The following is a 24,063-nucleotide window of genomic DNA, read 5'->3' on the forward strand; positions in this document are numbered from 1 at the left end:
ACTGAATCACCTGAGGAAGACGGAAAATATCCACTTCATGAACGTGACTTCTTAATTATACATATTATAAATAATATGATAGGGAAAATATTGTATAAAAACTGGACAAATGCGAGTTGGACTCGCACACCGAGGGTTCCGTACAAACTTGTAGATAAGGTTAAGATAAGTTCATACTATGTAAATAATAATTATATAATAGTAAATTCGCACATTTTGTTACTTTAAGGTGATAGCTTAAGGTCCATTTTCATACATTTTGTTTCACCTTTAATCTGAGTAACTAAACAAGTATTGACAAGTAAAGAATTTAAATTCAGTTAGTGAGTTTCGCAGTTAAAACGTAAAATATTATGCATGGATATTTCGGCCTTTAAAATTTAATACGACGAAATTTTAAGGGCCGAAATATCCATGCATGTTAATTATTTTTACGTTTTTCTTTCAACTGCGAGAACTAATCACTAACTAGACGTGAATTTAAATTCTTTACTTGTCAATACTTGTTTAGTTACCCAGATTAAAGGTGAAACAAAATGTATGAAAATGGACCTTGAGCTATCACCTTAATACGTTTTTCCCGGGGGTTTCAAATGACATGCCAAATATCACGATAACGAGGTACACGAAAGTACCGTAGTATTCCCTTGTGGAATCGCATTTACTTACAAGTGAATTTTTTCATAGATGAAAGAGACTGTAGATCTGAGCATGTGATATAAATTTAAACTTAATACCACTACATGTTAGTGATAAAAAGGTTCTTGTCAGACTGACAATATAGTGATCGAATACGAATTCCTTTTGGGATAAGGAACTCTATAAATGTACACCTATCTATAACTATTGATCCATACTCATTTAATTTGATGGTCACTGCAATATCATTTGCAATTAATCCGATTAATTGCAACACGTCTCCTAACTAACTCTAAATCTCTATCACCAATAAACGTATAATTTGTTAACGATTAAATCCATATAGAATACGTATTGCGCTGTAATTCCACAAATAAATTTCTCAACATTAGTGTGGAAAGCGTCAGTTTCTCTGCCATCGAGTGATGGTAGAAATCATTCATTCCACTAACGTCTTTAACGTATTGAGTTTGTTCTGTTCGCACAAAACGGTAATTTGTCGCCTATGATGAGATTATATTGCTTTGTGTCTGATATTGATACGAGAAAACTTTGTTCACGTAGGTAGATTAAAACAGTTTTAATTCCTAAGTATTATAAGTCGGATATTGTCTATTCTGTCTGTCTGTTAAGGAGTTATCATCTCTCGTCAGTGGACATTCTATTGGACCTCACTTCACTTACGATCAGGTGCAGTGGAGACATTTTGCCGTACAGTATAAAAAAGAAACAAATATTGTTGAAGAAGTTTTATGTCCATTATAAATGGGATAGTCTAGTAAGATGACTGGCAAAACTAAGTCACTAAATAAAATAAAAAGAATCATCTGCCAAAATTAAAATAAACATCTACTATAACGCAAGTTATTGTTTGGAATTTGAGAATGTATGAACTTTCTTCTAAGAGCAAAATCCACATTCCCATAACAGGTGTGGCGCGATAAGCACATTAATTACAATCGTTTTCACTGGTACAAGTCGTTTGATTAACGACCCTTCTTGATTGAAAGTGAAATGTACCGGCCGTACACTTTCCCGGGGACCTTGGACGAGTTTACGTGGGGCAGGTCGGACAGTTGAGCAAGTTGCGCTACGTTACAGTTTTTATGGTAAGTTCATTGCACCAGGACAGTGCAGTTCATTTGTGAGATGATAGGCGAGTAGCTTGCCTGTTAAGCCCCCACAACTATGAAAACTGAAGAGGTGACCGACAATTTTAAATAATACTATAGAAACACTAGACTGCGCCCCTCATTGTATTATAGAAATGGCCAATTAAAAGTTTGACGAAGATAATTCAGTAACGCCAACAAATTGACATTATGTCAACAAAAATAAGTATTGTTGAGACTTAAATAAAAGGTCGCCAGAAGAGGGGCGTTTGAAGAGCTAACGCTAGCCTTAGATAGCACATTACGAATACATTATAGCGCTCTTTTTCTGGCGACCTTTTATTCAGGCTTCAACAATACTCTTTTCATATAAGTATATTTTTTGTAGGTGATTCCTATATGATGTCTTAAAATGGCAATGGTGCAGAAAAAGTTCGAAAATTTTATGTTAAACATTTGAATAATATGATTCATCTTGAACCTTAACATATATTGTTTGAGGTCAAAACACTTTCTAAATATATTTTCGTAATAAATTAATAATTTTAAATTTATATTAATAATATATTTATGGATATTTATATTGAGTAAGTCGAACGCTATACCAAAGACAATCTAAAGCAACCGTTGAATTTAACAAAAACAATGCATTATGCTGCACAAGCCATTTAAATTCTGAACTAATAGTGAGTTTATTGAACCCGTTTTGTTTGCCGTATGTAAATACATCCCATAATTGATGAATGGTAGGTTTTTACGTAAACGCGAATGTCGCGCGTGGGATAACGCGTTTCTAAAGAAAGTATTATTAATTGCGAACAAAGATTGCGGAATTTGTGACTACGAGCTAGAACGAATTCTTCCGGCATCATGAGTAAGAGCAAAACTATGTTCATAGTTTCGTATAATTTGCAGCAAATAAGTAACTGTCCATAATTTCTGCTTAGATATTGCATTATATTATAGTATAGTTCCCCACTATAAATCTTACTACCTAGGTATTAGTTTCGGAACAAGGGGGATTCGATAACTGACATGTGGTCGAATTAAAACATACATACATACCTGGTACCGTTACCTGTCCTGTACCTGTTATTTAAACTAAAATACCAATGACACCTTTCAAGACTCATTATAGATATAAGTAGGCTCATGAATAGATGCGCGGCTCGTTAACGTGGCCCATTGTGGCTTGTGCAACAGCGAGCGAGCTGGGAAATGGAGCGTGACGCAGCCTCCGGAGCCCCACATCCTACCATTATGATGTTACGGATTCTTGTATTGTATTTTGTAGACAACGTTTTTGCTGACAACACTAAACATTTTGAATTTGGAACGTTTATTTTTAATTTTGGAACGAATAACGTTCGAAAATAAATTTGAGTTTTGAAATTAATTTTTAATATTTGTTAAAACGTGTCTTTCGTAGTTTTTATTTGTGAATGTCCCACTGCTCACAAATATCGTTTTCAACTTCTGACAATTATAACTGGGTTAGAAATTGGATCATAAAATAATTTATCATGGACCGGTTTGATTGACAAAGATATTAAACAGTATAAATTAATTACACGGTAAAAATAGACTGGACATCAGGACCAAATTTGTGCTCCAAAAGTTAGTATAATTTGGTAATATTTCGTAGATTGAGTACAAAAGCATGAGCGCAATTTTTTTTTATGACAACCTTCCCAAAATCTCACTCACTTACAGCATTGACATATATTCTATAGACACGAACGTCCATATAAACTATTTGTTCAAAATCTGAACTAAAATAGCTACCAAAATGTCATTGTCATAATCTATTTATCCACTTAAATAACAAATAATTTAATATTCACTAATATTTTTTATTCACATCCAAGTTTGCACTTAGACTAGCGTTTTTTATATTATGAGCGCACTCCGTACACAGCCACAAGCATCAATATTAACACCATACTAAAATCAGTTTGAATGGATAACAGTTCAATTCAGTTGAACACTAAATCTAGTACGTAGTACATATATATCGATGACTTACAGTTTGCTTTAAACTTATTACTTAAATTCTAATCTAGATCTAAGCATCTATTTTCCAAACATTATATGCTACGAAAGCAGATGTCGGCGAACCCTATCGTTATTACTTAAGACCAATGTACCTATTTACCCGATATCATGAATAAAAATTTTGAATTTGTTTCCAAAGCATGTACAGAGTAGGTACACAGTGTACAACTACTTTACCTCTGAAGATTTATGACAGCATACCCTCGTATAAGATCAGCATTAAAATAAACTTATGTCATCAGAACTCATCCCGCAGGAAACTTCCGTGGGAACAGAATCGAGATCGGAATGCGTACGTGCAGCGATCTGCGCAGATCCGCCGTCAAATTCACCACTTACCACTCTCATGGTCTGAACATCGCAGTCAGTTTAAAGAGCTAATTAATTGTGGAATCTTAATTGAGCCATGTACTACTTAATTTGCCTTATTTTATGTTATTCATTAGTCATTATTGCTTCTATGATTCCATTAAAAAACAATAAATAAAACAACTGGGATTATGCTTAGCATGTTTTCGTATTTTACAAATGGTATTTCCGATTTTGTGTTATTTTGACTCTTAAATTTATTTATGAAAAACAGTGATAAAATACTAAATAGCTAATTATTTATTATTTTTAAAGCCAAGAAATAGGCCAATATTATATTTTGCTTAAATAATTAAGTAAAACTCGGCGCTCGGTGGCGTAATTGTATTACGATATAAGTGCTAAGGTCTCGGGTTTAATATTAGGATTTGATACTCAGTAACACCCTGCAGTATTTAATTTGTGACCGACATGGCGATAGGAGGGATATTTTACTATTAATCTCTCTATAGTTTATTGCCATTAGCTTGAACCTACATTAAAATTAAACATAACACATTCTAAACACATACATATTAATTTTCCCGCGCATTAGCGGTGACCATCGGAGGCAGTATGTCACGAGATACAAGCGCAAGCAATACCGCGAGTACAAAAACGACGCCAAGCGCCTCGATCTCGATAACTACTGACATGATTCTGTGTCGATGAATATCAAGGTTTATAAATCATTTAATATAACTAGCAAGGTTCCAGTCCTGGATTTGTAAATAGGCCGTATAGGCCGCGGTCTCTGGCGGCAGCCTCTTAGGGGCGGCAGATTTCAGAGGGCGCTCACTCGATTTAATTAATCATTCGTTTATTTAACTTTAGTGCCTTCCATAATACAAACAAATAGAAAATTAGTAAGTATTTTAGAAACCTACATACATAAACCTACCTACATGGGGCGGGGGAAATAAAATGGCCTACACTCATAAAAAAATATAAATCCCGCACTGCAAGTTTCTGTGACGTCTATGTCCTAATAGCATATGGAAGTTCCTCTTGGGGGAGTTGGGCTCGCGGTACTACTTGAGCATCACCCTTTCCGAGAGTACATTAGTTATACTAATGTACTGCATCACCACCAGCTTGCTGAACGTGTGCATGAAGTTCATATCACTACAATTAGTTCATCATCATCCACCATCATCATCATCACCAGCCTGTTGCAGTCCACTGCTGGACATAGGCCTCTATCAGGGTACGCCACAGGGCCCGGTCCGCAGCTTTATGCATCCAGTCGTTGCCGGCCTTCGCAAGTCTGTGCAAGTCGTCCCGCCATCTAGCCAGGGGGCGTTCCACGCTACGATTGCCAAGATGTGGTCTCCACTCCAGAACACGCTTACTCCAGCGGTTATCAGTTCTGAGACATATGTGACCAACCCATTACCACTTCAACCTACTTACTTTCAATTAGTTCCCAAAAGGTTATTATTTCTTGTACACAATATGATTTTTACTAGCGTACCTACCTCGGATTCGTCAAGTTACAAAATAATATTGTTCAGTATGTATGATCACATTTTAATGTAACCAATTTTACTGGCGAAGATTTGTAATTAGCATAGGACCATATACTGTGTTAAACCTCTACTGATGTAATTTGTCTGTAAATCTTCCTAAAATAAATAAATAACACGCAGCATCTTTGCACTGTAAGCACAAACGCTAAAATACGAAAATATCTTCTAATGGTCCAAGTACGACCCTGTATTTTGATATAACGGATGTTTAAGAAACAACTGCCTCAACTGTGCCACCTTTTTGCAGGTTGATTGAAATTTTCAAAATATATTTTAGAAAATATAATTCTCTGTCGATATTAAAAAAATGACTACCCATTTATTATTCTTAAATATTTTCTATGAAAAATAGAATCCAATACTCTAGTAGCAGGCAGGGGGCTTAAAAATAAATTTCCCATTTATACATCAAATAATTTGTCCGTGTTCAAATTAATAAAATTATTTCATAAAAATCAATCAATGCTCTCTAAATTGTATTATTGAAAAAAAAAACGTTTTTAATACCAATCCACAACAAATTGATTAAACTGGATCGGACAATAAGTGCAGTTCTGTTCAAATAAAAATCAACAAGATTATAACTCTGCTTTTTATACAGCGAACGAAGACGTATTTCGCCAAACTGTACTATTAATGGAGAAAAAATGTCACCCCAGAATAATACAAATGCTTTATCAAAATATTCATTACTGCAAAACACACACAGATTGTGGGGCACTATAGTAAATTCAAGTATAAGCTGTTTTTCTTTCATTCACCTGTAATATCCTCCAATATATTGATTTCCACGCGTTAAAACTTTCTGGCCAAAATACATAATAAAACGGAAAACATTACTACGTTTAAAATACCATACATTTTCGTAAAAACATTACTTACACTGCTATCTGTACCCAGTCAAGTGTACCTGAAAACAAACAAACAGACATAAAAACCTGTCCAGATTTAGACGATACTGCGTGCCATAAAGCTACGTGATGCGCTGATAATATTTCTCTTGACATGGAAAAAATGCATTAAAATAACACTTTTAGTAATAAGTGGCGCGCTCTGTCGGAAATGGGACTGCATTCCTAACCTCATTAATGCGTGCTACATCATTCGTATAAATGCGTTTTTATATGGGGCTATATTCAGCATTTGTCTAGGGGGTCAAAAGGTTTAAAGTCCGGTCAAAGTTAGTTCGGTTTGTTGAGTTCTGTTTTTAAATGAATTTAAAAAAAAAAAATAGTTACATGTGAGTTAAAATTTTGCTTCTTTTAAGAGTAAGAAGAGGATTTTGTCCGTAACGGTAACATGTTACTATCAATTGCTAAATATTTTTATTCCATTTTTTCTTCTTCTAAGGTGACCTTCACCAAATTCAAGCTAATAACTGGCACAGGACAGACAGTTGGAGTACTCTCGTTTCGAAGACCAAGACCCACTTTGGCTCGCTGAGCCAACGGAATAAGTAAGTAAGTAAGTTTCTTCTATTAGAGTTATCGTTGTAGGTACGTAAGTTTAAAATTAAAATACATATATATTATTTAAACAAGGGGGACAACATCCCCATCAACTTAACTGAATCCGTTCACGTATTTATTAAAACACATGAAACGAGATGCACGCGAACCGACTCGGCCCTTTGTGCAAGCCGCTATGCTTTCGTGTTTAATTGTAAATTGCCTTTACCTGTGACTTTAATTGCATTTTTTATTTCTTAATTTACATTTTATGCATGAAACTAAATTATATGTCGGAAGTTTCGGCTAACCTAAATAAATACCTAAACGAAATTCCGTATGTTGCTCTAAAGTTTAAAAAGCTACATTTCAAATAGGAGCTATATTTAATTGTTCATTGAATTCTTAAGCGTCTATAAATTGCAAAATTAGAAACATTAATAAATAATTTATTGAAAACTTTATATGTTCCGAATCCAAGCCCGAATTAAACAACATTATTTTTTATGTTTATTCTAATTTTAGCTGAGACTTTTAGATTGAACTATGAAGACGTCATATCATGACCATTGAGTTTTGCCATTTTTATATTAAATACAAGCATTTGGCATTAACAGGCAATAATAATTAGATTATAATTATCTTATAAGATTTTGAGAATACATAGATAACTAATTGATTCTTATTTAATTGATAAGACATATTTTACATCTAAACCTCAAACTCGAATATCTTTTTTACCCGGCTTTCTGTAATAGTAACACTTAAGACAATATTGTTCAAGGATTCCAACTCAATATTTTAAATCTTTTTCGTCTACAGACACAAAAAATATGCCAACAAAAGCAATTATGGCATATTGCTTTGTTCATTCTGTTTCTGTTCCACCACAGAACAAACCTCACCAAATCAAATATAGCAATTGTTATTACCGGTTATTGTCGATCGACTTACACATAAGACACACACACACACATCACTTACCATCAGTCAAACGGCAAGCTCGTCTCGTCATCCAAAACAATAAAAAAAACACAGTAAAAATACTCTAAAATGACAGTTTAAACTCTCAATCCTTCCTCTATTTTATCCCAAACACAATGGCTTGGTCAATTCCATCTATTATTATCAAACTCGATACTTTCGAACAAAGAAAGTAAAACCGCGCGAATGTTATGAATGCATTAAAAAAATGCTTATGAACTTAATCTTAAAAGTCAATAAACATTTATACCACATACTAATCTCGGAGAACAGAAATACTGAGACGTTTACGAGCACGTAACTACTAGAGGATGTAGAAATGCGTGAAACGTCCACGTTAGTTTATAGTCGACAGTTAAACTTAACCACTGAATTAACTGGAAAATAACTAACTCCTTAATTGAGAAAAATAAAAGTTAACTTTCTCTTAGTTTAGGATTTTGTTATGTTGGTGTTAACATTAAAACTGAGGTGGTATTGATTGAAGTTATAAGGTGGTATGTATATTTATCAATTGTATCTTATATTCGATAATGCTTATAAGGTGGTATCTGTATTGTGAATTGTAACTTCGATCATGGTATTGTTGCCGAAGGAATTGTATCATAAAATTTACTAAACAGTGGGAAATATAGCTTACTATAATAATTGTGTTTTGATTTTACCAAAGAGTTCTAAGGTTATAATAGTTTAATGTCATTGGATTTTACAGACATTTCTCTCACAATTAATTGAATCTCACCATTAATGTGACACTCAATATATTAAGAGTAGTGTATTACTATACCTACAGCACGTATTTAAAAATATTTAAAAACATTTCTTTAACGATGTGGCGTTGAATTATATTAGTTATCCGGAAACAACTTAGATTGTACTAAAAAATCTGACACTGACAATAAAAACAAAGAACACATCATTACTAAAGAATTTATTCAAAAAACAATTGCATAATCTCAATGAAACTTCCCATAAACATACAGCGTCCTTTGCCTATCATTATCATAAACAAATAGTTGTGAAAACAATTGTCTAATTTAGCCGATTGTGATACAAAATTGTATGGACCAAGGTGAAACGCTGGACACCCGTGGGAGAGTGTGGTGTGCCGCAAGCCACGAGATGTGGAAATAATAAAAATGGAGCATGTCTCATTGTCGATTACAAGTGTGATTAGATTGTGGTTTAATTTCTGGTGGGACGGCCGTAATGATATTCGTTTTTAAATTAATTAAAGCGAATTTTAGATAAAATTTGCTTGGAAATAGAAGTTTCATTTATTAGATATTGTTGTATTTCTATAGGCTAAACTTTGATAAGCGACCCATTATGAGTCAAAATATAGTAAAAAAACGACAACAAAGCAGTATTAACTTAATCTAATGCGTTTCTAAACCCGTATCATATAATGCAAAAAACATTCAAAGGAAACTAGACCAATTAAAATGTCTTTTTAAAATCCAATTAATACAAAATCCATTACAATACTAATTTTAATTTACACAAATTTATTCGATTACAAAATATACATGGCTATTGCTGAAACCATAGATATGCTTTCCAAAACTTATCAGTGAGTGGCTTGCACCACAATAATTTCGTAAGCGCAAGCACGCGATACGAAATCATACGGAATTTATATCGACCGGTAAAATAAGAAACAGCCATCGCGTGAGGCACACATGGGCTTTGTCGGATTTACGATCGAAAGTCATAGACCAGCCCTAATTACCGTGTGTAACAATTTGTGAAACAGCAAGCGTCCACGAAATTCTTGCTAAAGTTTCAAAGGGCATTTCTGACTCAAGAGATCCATGACACAATTACACATGTGTTCATTGAAGGACGAAAGAACACATGGAATTTTGTAAAATAGTATAACGAGCAAAAAGTTTGACCAAACATTTGTCTGATAAAAGTCGTATATACCATTGCAATCATTGTAAACTAAGGGTCGTTTTAATAAAGCAATTCCACCTTCAAGCAGGATTTCAAGTAGACATTTAATGTATTGAACTATTTATTAAATTAGGCTGTAATTTAAGAGCTCATTCTTAGCCAACTCGGCGCTGTTTAAATTAACAAATCTCAGCACTCAAATCCGTCCCATATTATAACTTAAGATAATTACAGCTTGTGTTCATTGGATGATGAAAAAAACACGTGTAAGTTTGTAAAATAGCATAATCAACATTTAAACTGATGTCAACATGAGATAATTAAATAGCTAGATCTTAAAATGGTGACCTTAATTTGATAGCGTCTCAGCTGATCTCAACTTTAGAGCGAAACATAATTACAACTATCAATCCGGCCCTTATATCTTGAGAGGCGAATATCAGCCAACATTGTACCACACATTGGAGCCAACGCTCAGCCCGGGGTAACAACCGTAGCTTACATAACGGTGTCTGTTTAGCACGCACCCGTCAATACATTTAGAACGATGGCGACAAAAAGTGAAAGAACATTTCCCCTAAACCATGTGAAGTTCCCAGCGTGGCGTTCTGGTTAATTGCGTTATTGTTGCTTTTGTAAATATGTTGTTTCTAATTGATGCTTTGTTGCGTCATTGTACGCATCTTTGTAATCTACAAAAATAGCTAAATTGATTTTGGTTGCATCATCGATGTGTGCAGTTTGTTTTTTGTTGGTTTCACCTCTTTAGATATGGCAGCGGTATTTTATATTTTGTACAAAGAATAGTGAGTCTTCACGAGAACCAAGTAATTAACAGTAAGTATATTTGTTTTACAATCAGGTAGAATATAATTAAATCTAATATCCAAACTATTACTTCATAGTAAAGTTTAGATATGTGATGCGTTTATAGTTCGTACACATACAGTTAGCGAAGAAAGTAGCTAAACTAATTCAAAACTTCAAAACGCTCTCACATTGACTTCCAACGAAATATAATTTTTTCTTTATCTAAAATATAGTAAACTCATTAGTTTCAATAAAATCCTAGTTAAGAAAAAACGATTATTAATAAAGACACAAAATTTTAAACGCGATTGGAAATTTTCAATTTATTCAGCTGCTTTTGTGGTTGACTGTACAATGCGCACAAACGCAATTAGTTTGTGTACTCGCGTGCCCCCGCGACCTCTAATAAGAACTTATCGAAAGTTACAACACTACGAGATCCAAATTACGCCATGAGCGATCGTGGTACCGTCGGATTCACCACGCACATTCCCGTTACCGAATATACTTTATGACCGTGACTGTACACCGTTTTTCAAAAGTTATAGATGGGTACTTCTTGTATTAACTTGAAAATAATTGTGACTGGATTTTTTCATATCAAAATTACTCAGGTGCGATACCCTCGGAAAGCACGAAAAATCGTTGATCCTGCGCCTGATCTTTCTTCAGTCATGTTGGATTGCCGACGTCACCGGATTATGAGCGTGAAGGAACAGAGAGAGTACCTGTATATTGGAGACATTAATGCACTATATCTCCTACGTACATGACTGATCTCCGTTGAAAGAGGGGAATCAATTCACGCACAACATAACGTGATATGCTGTATCGCTGAAGCCGATATGTAAAGCAGCGTCTCTTGATGGTAAACAATCCTTCGTCTCAACTATCATATAGATAATATCTAAATTGTTAACCGAATACATAAATTATGAAGGTAGTTAACAAATTGACAGAGACTTCCCCGCCCTCACACCCACCACTACAACTCCTGTAAGCCAGGATCAGCAGTGGCACGTATTTTATGACACCGAGCAGTGAAGCTCGGCGAGTCTCAGGGAAAACTAATATGTCATTATCCCGCAACGAAATTAATCAAATAGACAGATATGGAGGAGGTGGAAATATTAATTGTCCACTTCCCTCCATAGCAAAGCGGGTGACAAAATAATGAACTAAGGAGGCGTTTTAACCTCAAGGATAGGAACGTTTACAACTAGATAAGCTACTTAACAGATTGACAGATGACATTTGAGTTTACTTCGCTCTGCCAGAGTCGGGGCAGAACTCTGTCAGTCGTCAGGCGCCGCAACGGATAGTCTAGCAAATCTATTTAAATTACTGAGGGATTGAGTTAATCCGTTCATTCAGTAACAGGCGTAGTACATACTTTGGATGTCCAGAAAAATTGGCTTCATATCATTGACGCTTTTTCTCGTACGTAGTACATATATATCGATGCTACATATATAAACACAATATAGGTTTGATGACTAATAAATGTGCTTTACAAGATCGCAAAGTATAATTACATTTTATTTTTGTTTGTATTTTTGGCAGGACAAACTAAAACAGATAATAGGACACGTATTCAACGTTTAAAATCCAAAACCTACGTGTGACTCATTCAGACACAAAAAAATCTGGTGAAAGCTTACCATTACCGAAATTTCACCTTTAAATCATTTGTTTTAAGTTTTCAAATTTTCCACTAGATTAAACCGTTGAATCTAATAAATTAGCCGATTATCGTTGCGATGAAGCCTACAACATTTGAAGGCACCGCAGTAACATAACGGAATGTTTTAAAACATAAGCAATAAAATGAATTAAGGTTAACGTAAACGTAATTTTAATGGTTTAGGAAACGGAACAATCAGTGCTGCCTACCAAATGTTGTGTTTATTAGCTGTTTCGCCTTGCGTGACCGTCGACTGCGTTTAGGAACTCTTAAATACTTTGATCTCTGACTTCCTAAATCCTGTGTGATGTTATAATCAATTTCCTCATTCATTAATGATAAAACCATTTCAGACGAATAAAAAAGTAGCGTTATTCGTTTAGAGTTTTACAATTAAACAATCTTTTACTAGTGGTAGGATATATTTTATATCCGCCTGGATAACTACCACCATACCGGTGTTAAAACCCGTCACAGTGGGTCATGTAAGTGTGCCGCATACCGGGATCAGCTTGGGTATATACGGGTCCAAGAGACCGGCATCATTGTGTCGACTGTCGAAGGGTAAAGATTTCATCAGTCGACATTCTATTGGACCCCACTCCACTTACCATCATGTGCAGTGGGTTTACGTTGCTGTGCCCGTATACAAAAAAATCTGCGTTACTGACTACATTATAGTTGTCAGTCTGAAGTCTGTTTATGGGTAAAAAAAAATTATGTTTTTGAATTGAATTAAATTTGAAAAACTAAATACCAAATTAAATGAACCTGTACAATGTTTTACGCCCTTTTCGTTTGCAAACAGGCAAAATAATAGTAAATTTCCCCACTATACAACATTGGAAAGAATGTATACTAGGATTTGCTTGTATCTGCCTACATACAAGCCCTTTAGTAGCCGACGAAATTTCATTTTCAAGTAAACTGAAGTAGCCGATGTCATTTCATCCAAATCCATATATTAGTTTTTGCGTTTAAAGGTGACAAACATCTCAACTTCACAATGATCCACATTATGTTAGAATTTAATAAAATAATAAATACGATGTGAGTAAATTCTTGGAAATAAATTTCTCAATTGCAAGAAAGCAAATTGTCGAAACTATATTAGTAGGTGAAGCGATAAATAGAACGTAACACTTTATGTACATTTCGAGTTAATGTATTTAAAACCGACTTCTATAAAACTGATAGCCGGTTGTGGTCACGACTTGCATTTATACTCTACATTTTCTAGGAAGAATACTACGCTTCCGTAGACATATTTTATCAGTAAAATTGTGATTCAAATCATAATTTTCGTTAAAAGTAGATGATTTATTTTAATGTAGATTCCAGTTAAGGAGGGGGTCCCTTTATATAGGAATAATATCGATAAAAAAATTCGCTCCTTTCAATGAAAATCAATAAAAATATATCCACGGAGCGCTGCGCCGTTGGGAAACTCTTTTAAGGTCCCTTTAAAAATAGCAATTCTAAACGCTCTCTAAAAAAATATTAGGGGTTGTTTAGCCCCTTACGCACAAATTGAAAAGTAATTTGGAATCTTCCCGCATCGGCTCCGTGGCGCAACGGTAGCGCGTCTGACTCCAGATCAGAAGGTTGCGTGTTCAAATCACGTCGGGGTCATCTCTTCATTTTTTGGGTATTTTTTATTTCCTATATTGAATATTACTTAAATCTTATTTTATCACTAATCCTACGTTAAATTAACAAATGCTACGTTATGAATTACCTATTGAAATGTATATTATATATGCAACAGAATATTATGTTGTCAAAATGAATGAACTGATAGCAATATTTTTATAATAAAAAAAAGGTAATTGATCTCATAAGCTACTTAAAATAAACCTTATGACCCTAATCTCGCCACAATTGTTACAAACAATAACGGAATTTGAAGATCTGAACTTTGTAATTTTGACAAGTCGACGACCCGCGCTTACCAGCGGGTACACCGCGGCGCGGTTAGACACGCCTTCCTCCTAAAGAGGCGATTTGTCACGCGAACCGACTCAATGAAATACATTAGTAACACCTACATCCATTAATGTATATGTCAATTTAAGGCCCTGTATCCACTAAAGAAGTAGAGCGTAAGATATGTTCTTAAATATCAATGGATTTTCTGAGTTGTTAATCCGTTGTACACTGGACATGTTAGAATGTAAAGAAGTGATTGATGGGTATGTATACTACATTGGTATAAAAAATTAAACAGAACAAAACACTGCAAGATTATGAGAGCAGTTTGCAGCGATCAAAGAAAGCAGTTGCTGTCGAATTGAAGGAATCTAAATAATGCTATCTTTTTTCAAAGAGGAGGACTTATTGTAGAGTATGTTTTATGATTTAACCAAATAAGTCTTATCAATTATTACAATGAATATACGACGGCTTTAAAACATTAATACAGTGAAAATGCTATCCGACCAGATCAGATAATTCAAATGTATTCCATAAGTTGTACAGAATTTGGGGCATGAATGTAATGGAACTGTTTCTAAATATCTTAAATACAATGATATTGTCACGGCGTGCGCTTATATATTGTTATTAAATATTTATAGTGCAGCAATCACGACCTCATGTTTTATTACTAGGCAGAATACGTAGTTATAGGTTTCATGTTTTGGAAATGGCGTTGGAGACCTTGATTATCTTGAATTTTTAAACTAAAGTTTTTTTCCTATGTTTCTCATGCCAACTTGCTATGAAACATAATAACTTTTACACCAGCTAAGACATCGCAATATACTGCAGAAACCGACATAACAAAACTAAATCCGCGACATGAGTCAATGTTCACCACACGCGACGTGCAATTTCGTGTGAATCCACCGATTATATGACATTAAGCAAAAAAATTCACGCGTTTACCGCTGTTATGAAAGCACAAGTGATTGTTCATTACTTTTGCAGCAAATGCATATTTCGCACCTTCGCATTTAAGATTATTGGTATCGTATTCTTTTAATATAAGCTCACGACTCTGTCCCCAGAAAGATAAGTAAAGGTGCCTTGGATAGTTCTATACTAAAGCTACATTAGCATATTAACCTTGCAAGAAATTATTTCTTATAAAAAAATCAGGGAAATTGGAGATATGTCGGCAATCAAACTTATAAAACTAATCAAAGTAAGTATTATTTATAAAAATACTAGCTTTTGATTTTGAGGGATAAAAGTCCCTCTATATATTTTCCCGGGATAGAAAGTAGCCTATACCCTCCCCAGGGTCATTAACTACCTCCATACCAAATTTTATAAAAATTACCTCAGTAGATTATGAGAAAATCGATAACATAGAGACAGAAAAGGGGACTTGGTTTTATAATGTATAAGTTAGTTCGATTTTCAAAACCACTTTATCCACTTCAATTCTGTATTATTAAATCGATATCAAAACAGTATCGCAAGCAGTTTTAACTCGACGTTGCAAAATGCACCTACTCCGTTACACAACAGTGTCACATAGATATATGTTACGTTAAGTTTTTAATCTGTTGTTGGCATTTTGTAAACCTTATAAATGTCGAATTGTTTATTAATGATTGCTATTTGGGTTTTGGGTTGTTTTGATGACGCACCTTATAGTGTATACACGAATGACGTTATATGTTAGTGTGCGTAGAGAAAAATCAACGAAAACGGAATAGTCCCGTTTATTTATATTTTTATGTTATAAAGTTAAAGATAACTCCTGGTTTTTATAGTTATGTGTTTAAGTCGGTTGTGGGGTTGCACTGAGTAAAATTGGTTAAAATATTATATATTGATATTTTCACGTGCGTTGTATCACGTCACGGCGCGTCAGCAAACATGTGCGGTTGAGACTGTACACACTATAGGTTTTGGAAATTGGTGATTTCAGTATATTCGTTCTTTGATTTATATATTTCTCATAGCTCATAGGTAAATATTATAAATTGCATTGTTTTCTGCTTGCAGCTAATAACTTATATTGTAACTTTTATTATACCCAAGATACAAGCGCGGCTTAGTTTGGGTGCCACTAGTAAATACTGTATGCTTTCTTAGTCTGTTTTTGAAATGCGTAAATAAATGAAACATAAAATAAATAACCGCTTGAAATAATTAAATTAAGCTTTGAGTTCAACAAAACTACATAATAATAATTTGATTTAATAACTTTAATTTCGAATAAAAGAACCTACAAGCAAAAGATTATTTCATTAAAGTACATTTATACAAAGCAGGTTATTATGGTATCTACAGAATCGTTTGTAGTTACGTACAGAGACCTCCCTTTAACACAGAGAGCGTACCGTCTGTCGCACGCTCTAATTTGACGCACGATTTGCAATAAAACAAAGCATTGCTACACATGATGCGTTGACGAAACCTTTAGCAGTGGTGCATGGGAAAACATTTAGGCTGTCAGATGAGATGAACGGTGATGCTTGTATCAAAGACATTGTGTACTTGGTAAAATTGTTCTTTATTCAGGAAGAGAAAAGAGAGAAAAGAGATCTTCTTTTGAGATTTTACATCATATTTTTTTTTTATTCATTTGATTGACAAGACGAACTTGCCGTTCGCCTGATGGTAAGCGATACGACCGCCCATAAACAGTAGAAACACCGTCCAACACCTTGAATTACCAAATATTGTTTGTTATTCCACTGCTCTCGCCATTCTGAGACATGGGATGTTAAGTCTCATTATGTCCAGTAATTACTGGCTACAGTGTCCTTCAAACCGGAACACAACAGTGACTACACACTGCTGCTTGGCGGCAGAAATAGACATTGCGGTGGTACCTACCCAGGCGAACCCTCACATATGAGAGACCACCAGTGGAATTATGGTCCGTAAACTCCAACAAATACTATCATAATATTAATTGATGTGTGGCACAAAGTTATATTTTGTAAATGCATTATATTTTTGCGTATATGATAGTTTTTATTGCGAAAAACTGCACTGTGAGGCTGTTATGCCTTAAGATTATTTCAGGGAAGGATTTTAAAGTGATAACTGGCGAGCAAATTCAGCATTTTGTACCTTTACATACAACCGCAAATCTTCACGAACCCTCACATTCATAAATAGTAGTAAGATTTCGTAAGTCAATAAAAAAGTTTAATTATCCATTTATCGGCATATTTCTGCGTTACATAACTAATGAAGCAAGATAGCTGGTTTACACGAACCCACTTTAGACTTGTTTGGTTGGACCAGATACGTACGACCTATTTGATCTAGATTTCCGGCAATCAAATGGCTATGTAGTAACAGTTTAACTTTACTCAGACACGGATCAATTTAAAATGGAATTTCTAATTGGATTTTGGTGTGGATTCAGGATTTATAAGGATTTAAAGTAGTGTAATTAATCGTGAATTATCGCTTGCTTTTTCGGTAAAGAAAACGTCGTGAGGAAACCGCAATACTTGAGAAGTTATCTTTAAGAATTTTGAGGGCGTGTGAAGTCTACCAATCCGTACTAGGCTAGCGTGGTGGACTAAGTCCCAATCCCTCTCAGTAATAGAAGAGGCCCGTGCCCAGCTGTGGGACAGTATATAAAACATGGCTGATATTATTATTATTTATAATTAATCCACTCGTTGATGTGTAAAGTAAAAGGTTCTAGTGATGTGGGCTAAAGACCGTGAAATTCTGAGTTCGACTCCTAAGAGGGTAATTTTTTAAATTTGGTTTTGATTGCAACGATTTTTATCAGCAACAGACTATATGGACAGAACTACGAGCAACGCATAATTATATTATACAAATTGAACGATACGCACACAATTTAATTTATAATATTATCTTAATAATGATTTTTATATTTACGCGAATAATTATAACACAAAAAGTCTGCGTAGTCTTCGAAACGTCGGGAGAATATTCATACAATTATTTTATTTCAATTACCTTAATACTAAGTATTTATATCTGAAATTTAATCGCTAATAAAAAATAAACGTTCTGGTAAATCCAAAATCTTAAACCAATTGGCAACAGGCAATCTCACAATTCGCTTAATGGTGAAATAAAGCGTGCAGAAAAAAAGATGACTGTTTTATGCATTGATAGAAAGCACGGAGGCTAAGACAAAGAGATGCAGTGGACCATGAAATGTGGCCGTCGGTAACATCTTGCGATACCGTTGAGGAAAAAAATAGCCTCGACTCTCCAGCAGTCAATTTAGCTGAATTAAAAAAATATCTTCTATATATATAAAAATTAATCCCTATTTTCCTTAGTCACGCCATTACGCGTGAACGGCTCGAACGATTTCACTATTTTTTTTTTTGCTGTTTGTTATTGTCAGGAGAAGGTTCTTATGAAAGAAAAAAATCAAAAAATTGCGCGGAAAATTAGAAAATTTAAGAAAACTTAACGACGACATTAATTTTATATACTGTCAGTGGTTTGAAATAACTGTCAGCGATCGACAAAATGCGCGCGTGCATACATAGTTAAGACAAGACAACGTCTGTCGGGTCAGCTAGTATACTAATATTATAAAGATGAAGAGTTTAAATGCGCCAAGCTCAGGAATTATTGAACCGATTTTGATCTTCACTAATAATAAGTTACACTACTCCTCAGTGTAATAGGGTACTATTTATCCCAGAAAAACTCAAGGAAAATTTTTTTCATACAGACGGATCCGCAAGCAAATGCTTTGCCTGTATAGCCGTGAATTAATTCTTACATTCACTACCTGACTTTCTTTATACAAGCACATCAGTAATCGCCCTTTAGCTGATGGTAATAGAAGTAGACAGATAGAATGCCAAATAGATAGACATCCTTCTCATCTCTTACTAATAATTTAAAGCAAGTTTGGAAAGTTGTTTGGAGGTTTGGATGTAAGTAAACCAGTGAACGGGCTTGGATGAGGTTTGATAGTCAGATTTTATCCTGGTAATACAGGAAGATAAGCTGGCAACCCGTCGTCCCTTGTTTTACAGTCCAATCTTCTCTACTCTGCGGAGTACGGAAGCTCTCAACAATAACATTAACGCAATATTGTATATTCTGTTATGTTGTTTTACGGCTTACTCTCGAAGTTAAAAGGCTAAAGAACATTGTATTGTATTGCTACAAGATACAGTATAATTTTTAATAATTTATAATTTGCATGTTGTCCGTCTACTTGTAGACAAATATGCCAAATGAATATGCTACTGACAAATATGCGGTCTATATATTTTCTAAAAATAATTAGAATTTTCACATAAATCATGAAAGAGAAGCCGGCTGGAATCGGATTATATGGACCCTTCGCCACTGAAACACTCTTCATATTTTTAGCAATAGTAAGTGGTAATTTAGTCGCTATTCTCCATCAATATAGCTCAATTCGCTGTTTTGATAAAACAAGTTGCCAGCACCGAAGCAATCGAACGCATGATTGCGCCGCGGATCCAACCGATCGCAGGATGTCGCTAAAATGCAATACAGCAGATAAATCTCCGATCGAAAATATCGTGTGAACGTCTAGTTGCGATAACATTTTTAATTTATTTCTCTATTGCAACAAAAAAACTAAAACTAAATATCGATGATATCATACGAAGATATACAGATATATAAGTTCACATAACCTCATCCACCGCTCATTATTTTGTTATTTTTGAATAGTTTTATTATTAGTCTTAGGTCTTTCATTGACTATTTCATAATTATAATTGACTAGCTTTTGAACGCGGCTTCGGCCGCGTGAAGGAGTTTTCTGGGATAAATTTATTCCGACTTACTTGATATGTCTCGTTATAATGTTATATTATGACCAAATTACACAAAAGCATTATAAATTGTAGCCTATGTGTTATTCTGATGAATAACCAATATTACTGTAAAGTTCCATCCAAATCCGTTCAGTAGTTTTTTCGTGAAAGAGGAACAAACATACATCCATCCTCACAAACTTTCGCATTTATAATATTGTAGGACTTGTATGAACAGTAGGTATGTCTTAACTTCAATTAATGAGTTTATAACTTGAACTGTTCTTACATAACACACCTAATTTAATTCCCACAGATTATAAATATTACAAATATTCACTCAAAACGTCCCGACATTTTTCCCTCCAAAAGTGCCAGCAACTAGTTATTGCATCAGTATAGACGCATACCCGGCATATCGTTACCCAATACGGCCCGGTGTCTTTCTGTCCATGTTTCGCTTGCAATTACAATGACGCAACGTACTGATACACACATTAAATAATTGCCCTACACGTTATGCATTGGACCAAGGCTTTTTTCGGAATGCGGGCCGGTTGTAGCTGAATTAGCGCTGAACGTGTTACTGCGAGTCGCGTGGTCTTGTCTTGTGTGGTAAAATAATCAAATTTTTCTAGCTAACACTGAGCATCTGAAATTCAGATTCTGAATATCTTGTTCTCTATGTCTGCAATCGTCAAGATAAACCCTGTGTAAAGAGCAATACATACACTTTGTCGTGAAAATACCACAATAGTACATTATACGTACTAGGTTTTGCTCGCGGCTTCTGCATGAAAATTTTTTTTGGTATAAAAATCCCGCTTTATATTTTCTCAAGATAAAATAGAGACTATATTTTAAGTTAGACCTGTATCAATACATTGGTGAAAACTGCATTCAATTCAATGCAGTTTTTTTTGCTTAATCCGTGTACAAACAGACAGAGAGACAGAAAAAAATCTAAAAAACATTGTTTTGGCTTCTGTTACTTGAATAGATACTCCCCAGTCCCCATATTATTTTATTGCTTTGAATGATGAGACGAACTTGTCTTTCGCCTGATGGTAAGCGATACGACGGCCCATAAACAGTAGAAACTGCATCCAACACCTTAAATTACAAAGTGTTGTTTGGTAAGTATTCCACTGCGCTCGTCATCCTGAGACATGAGATGTTAAGTCTCATTATGTCCAGTAGTTACAGGCTACAATTTTCTTCAAACTGGAACACAACGTGACTATACACTGCTGCTTGGCAGCCGAAATAGGCATTGCGGTACTCAGGAGGACTCACACATATGAGAGACCTACCTCCAATTTATCGCGTGAAGGAGTTTTTCGGGATAAAAATCCCACTATTTATTTTTCCTGGATAGAAAGTAGCCTAAAACCTTCCCAGAGTCCTAAAGATGGTCTTAAACTATCTTCACAGCTAATTTCATAAAAATCTGTTCAGTAGATTTTGAGAAAATCGATAACATACAGACAGACAGAAAAAGGGACTTTGTTTTATATATATGTATAGATTACATATACTGTATTCGGCCGCCGCGTTCCCACTACTGTTTACATTAATATTTCTTAATCAATTGTACAAGAAAATAAGCGTTTGACCTTTTGTAAATATAAACATGTCTCAACACAGCGTCGATTCCAGCACCCATTGTCGCGCGTGAAACTCAATAAAAACACTTCTTTTGTTCGACAAACACACATTACATAGGGTTATTATGATATGTTCTTGTCTATTGAAGGCAATCTAGGTGTGTTGATTTGTAGTGAGAACGTATATACAGATTGGGGTTACAATGATGTCTGCCGGCATGATTTTGTTACGTTAATTGTCCGGAAATTGCGAATGTAATAGAATAGAACATGACTATTCCGAGCGATATAAAAAATCATCGCGTACATTCCATTAAGTCAGCGAGGATTTAAAAATGGAATTTAATTATTTTTTTCCTTATTCGAAAAAAAAAGGAGGTTCTTGTTCGAATAAGTAAAACTGCAAGCTAGTAATTCCAAAATTTTCCAACTATAGAATTACGTAACTTTGTACTTTTTTTACATAATATTCTTATGGTATAAATTACAATTAAAAAAGGGCATCAATACAAATAAAAAAAATTAACACACTTATTACGTCGAGAAACAGTCACGCGTACACACAAACGCACAAGCATGCACAGAATCTTTATTAGTTTTGTATGTTAATCTACCGTGTTTATTACTATTTAAATCAAATTAGAAATCATAAATGTTTTTATCATGTAATCTTTATATTTGTCAAGAATATTTAAAAGAATGACAGAATGAGATCGTAACGAAATTATTTGGGTAATAAGAGAGTGAAGAATTTCAATAAAATATTTTGCGTCTGACGTAAAAGTCTTGAAGTTCGGTGTTATGTATAAAAATTGTTATTTTATGTTATATTTTCCAAAATTCTATTTGGGTTTTAATAGAAATAAATGATGCAACAGTTTGGTTATCTACCTTGCAGTTATACAGGGTCAATTTGAGATTATGTTAATAAATAAAACCACGTACTCGTCTTAACCTCTGCTAACATTGTGCCAAAAGTCATCCATGAATAACGAATATTTTCACCAAAATCCCAGTTTTACTTTATTATTTTGTAGTTTTGTGCGAATATAGCGTGTGCGTGAGTATATTTCCGACTGAAAGTGTGATGTTGCCGCTTCGACGAATTATCTTAGAGTGGTAGAAGTGGCATTGGAACATGTAAAATTAAAAATAGTTTTTATTGATATCTATTTTATTCGAAACTTTTGTATTTTACATCTAAGTTTCGCAGAACTTACAGTCAAGTTTTTAAGAAAATAAGTATGGGGTTTCATTGTGAAACGCAATGCCAAAATGATTCTCTATAACACTTATACTAAGTACCTTTAAACGTATAGTAATACCATTAAGAACTTTAAATTATAGAATAATACTTTAATGTATTAGATTTTAAGTCAAAATGTCAATGACTACAACTTCCTTTAAATCAAAACAAGATAGCATACTCCTTCCACACCGCTGTTTAATAGCAAAAAACCTCTAAATTCCTGAGTAACGTCAAACAGATCTTTAGTTATTTAAAATGTGAACCGAGTAAAAGGCAAGAAAATTTAAAATATTTAAGTTTTTACGATTTTCCGCGTACAGTAATACGACATACTTTCCCAAACGTTTGAAACGGCCGCGTGTGGACGGTTTCAATGTACGCGATTATCAATATTAGCCTACATTTCAGTGCCACAGTGGTGTGTGAACAAGTGCTTCGAATACATAACTTATTAAAGTGTTGAGATTATGACGGATGTGTAAATTCTATGATATTTGTAAATAATTTCATTTCATAGTGAGAAATAATTTATAAAAAAAATTGGTTCCTTTCGATAGATAAAAATGTACATCTAGTTTCTTGCGTCAATGCAGAAATAATTAAGAGATATTTTTTAGCCAATTTATGGCATTTGATAGCAAAATCTGCTTCAGCACCGATTTGATTTGCATTCTTGATCTTTGATAATAAATACATCTTCTCTCGATGATTGAGGAATCATGAGAGCTCGTAATATCAATTTAATAAGTTTCTGTACAATAATTTAACCACCAGTCTATATATTCCAGTAGTTACTTGTCACTCGATGTCGTAAGCAATGTAGCCTGTGATAATTCATTCAGATTTCGTAGCTTGTTACTCGATTTAGTCAAGACGCCGCGCCATCCACACCACACATGTAGAATTAATTTAAATCCAAATATCACGGGGTCTTCGAACTTCTCGTGTGAAATAACATACATGCATTCATAACCTCCGTATATCTGA

At 34.3% G+C, this 24,063-nt stretch overlaps 1 protein-coding gene and 1 non-coding gene across 2 annotated transcripts in view; one reads left to right on the forward strand and one right to left on the reverse strand.

Moving 5' to 3' along the window:
- Positions 1 to 24,063, reverse strand: part of LOC115440769 — a gene marked incomplete in the record, with an annotated part of 197,131 nt that overhangs the window by 169,886 nt on the left and 3,182 nt on the right. The window contains 1 exon segment of the mRNA XM_037442647.1: positions 6,566 to 6,593.
- On the forward strand, positions 14,069 to 14,140 carry Trnaw-cca. The gene has a single exon. It is a non-coding gene; the product is annotated as a tRNA-Trp (tRNA).

Source organism: Manduca sexta, chromosome 25 (assembly GCF_014839805.1).
Source record: "Manduca sexta isolate Smith_Timp_Sample1 chromosome 25, JHU_Msex_v1.0, whole genome shotgun sequence".
Classification (NCBI taxonomy): Eukaryota; Metazoa; Arthropoda; class Insecta; order Lepidoptera; family Sphingidae; genus Manduca; species Manduca sexta.